At 38.1% G+C, this 2,197-nt stretch overlaps 1 non-coding gene across 1 annotated transcript; it reads left to right on the plus strand.

Annotated features, from left to right (window-relative positions):
- The first annotated feature begins 1,169 nt into the window (after positions 1 to 1,169).
- LOC114009766 (U1 spliceosomal RNA) lies at positions 1,170 to 1,332 on the plus strand. The gene has a single exon (XR_003551154.1). It is a non-coding gene; the product is annotated as a U1 spliceosomal RNA (small nuclear RNA).
- Positions 1,333 to 2,197: the final 865 nt, after the last annotated feature.

A 2,197-nucleotide genomic window follows, 5' to 3' on the forward strand; every position in this document is an offset into this window, starting at 1 on the left:
CTCTCCCTGTATGTATACATACATTTGTGTGTGTACACAAACCTATTTACTTCTAATGTATATAGTTAGATGTTATAAAGATATCAATACTTATAGAATGTATAGTTATCTACTGAAGTTCCTAAGCCTCAATTTTACCTGCATTCAGTGGGGACTAAAAGGGTAAAAGTCCACGTTACTAAATGGGTTTGGAACAGGTACCAGAACTTCAAGACATTTGGTTACATATAAGAACATGCACTCCTTTGCTTTGCTTCCAGTAGGTGTCTGATCACTGAAACTAAAAGATTATTAGGGGCATAATAATTATTTTTTATGTAATAAAATAATTGTGTTTGTGTAGCTAGTTCTATATTCCCAGATCCTGGGGTTTTTTGTTTGTTGTTTTGTTGTTGTTTTGTTTTATTTCCTAAGGTTTTGCCATAGGGTGTATGCCCTTGCTGGAGAGAAACAGAAAGATAGTGAGAGCAAAAGTAAGAAATTACCCATCAGAGGGGAAGGCCATGCTACAATCCCTTCTCCTCCATTCTCCTCTCAGGATTTTGTGCATATGTACACACAAACCCAGCATGATTCTTAAGCAACTGGATCTGGAACTTGAACCATGGTCAGCCATGCCACTCACTGGCTCCATTTTAAAGTCAGTTTAGGGGGCCAGCAGGTGGAGTATTGCTTAAGATGCTGGACTCCCAAGTGGCTGACTGCAATTCAAATCCCAGACCCTGTAGCTTGAAACTCATGCCAGGCACATATGCATGTATGCTCAAAATTCCAAGAAGAAAACGGAGGAGAAGGGATTGCGACATGGCCATATACCCTAGGGGGTGATTTCTTGCTTTCTGTCTCTGTCTCTCTGGAGAGCACACACACCCTATAACAAAAACCCCTCTCTCTAAAGAAAAAAAAAAAAAAGTCTATTTAAGGAGTCAGACTGCAGACTGTGGCATACTGGTAAAACATAGTACTCTGTGAGCCAATCCCACATGGAAAGGTTCTCATTTCGTCTAGAGACTTCCCACAGTACACTTTACATACACATGCCCACAACCGAGGGCTTGCTGTGGGCAAATTGATTGCAGCATCAAGACTCTGTTGAGATGTTCTTGCTCTCTCTTACTGTCCCTTTCACTCATAGAGGAAATAAATAATATTTAAAAAGATCAGCTTGGATACTTACCTGGCAGGGGAGATACCATGATCACAAAGGTGATTTCCCCAGGGTGAAGCTCATCCATTGCACTCTGGGTGTGCTGATCCCGCAATTTCCTCAAATGCAGGAAATTCGACCACGTAATTTGTGGTAGTGGGGGACTGCATACGTGCTTTCCCCTGTTAAAAAAAAAAAAAAAAAGAAAAGAAAAAAAGATCAGCTTGGAATGATTGCAATTAAGATGCTTTATAATCTATTGAAACGATAAAAGAGCATGAAAATGAAGGGTAAACAAAAACAAAATACTTAAAAAATTTTTAAAAAGTATTTGCCAGAAGACTTACAAACTCGCCAAAGAGAGATGGGGGTAGGGAGGAATCACCATCTGGGAGGAAGGGTCATGCTGAAATTTTTTCACAGCCATTTCTGCCTCCCTTTTGAGGATTCTGGGCATGCACGCACACATACCTGGCATGTTTCTCAAGCCACCAGAACCAGGATGAAAACTGCACAGGTGGCCATAGGAGATCTACCTGCCTTACCCCCCATGTTGCCACCTGATCCCCAAATAATCTTTTGCAAAATACCTGGCTTGAAATTGCAATTTTTGAAAATAAAGGGCAATCAAATTTCAAATAGTTGGTGCAAAAGAATAAATCATTTTTAAAAGGTATCATGAAATTTTCAAGAAAAATATAACTCATATTGAAATCATGTTAGTGTATTTTGAAGTTAAATGTACATTTTTGTGAAGTTAAATGTAAATTTTAGTATATTTTGAAGTTAAATGTAAATTTTTTGATAGGGAGGAAAACCCTAGAATATCTCTTAACATAAAACCAACCTGTTTTCACCATAGTGGCCAGTTACTTCAAAGAAATTTGTTTGTATGGAATGAGTTTTAGTATTCAAGCTTGTCAACCAATCCCTCCAGAGGATGGACCCAAAAGTCTCTTTAATGTCTAACTACATAATACACTACTAAAGGAAAACAAACTTTCAAAATCCTTAATTTAAATATAAGCTTAAAGTATTTTTCCTCAAGAC

This window comes from Tupaia chinensis, unplaced genomic scaffold (genome assembly GCF_000334495.1).
Source record: "Tupaia chinensis unplaced genomic scaffold, TupChi_1.0 Scaffold000620_1, whole genome shotgun sequence".
NCBI classification, from domain to species: Eukaryota; Metazoa; Chordata; class Mammalia; order Scandentia; family Tupaiidae; genus Tupaia; species Tupaia belangeri.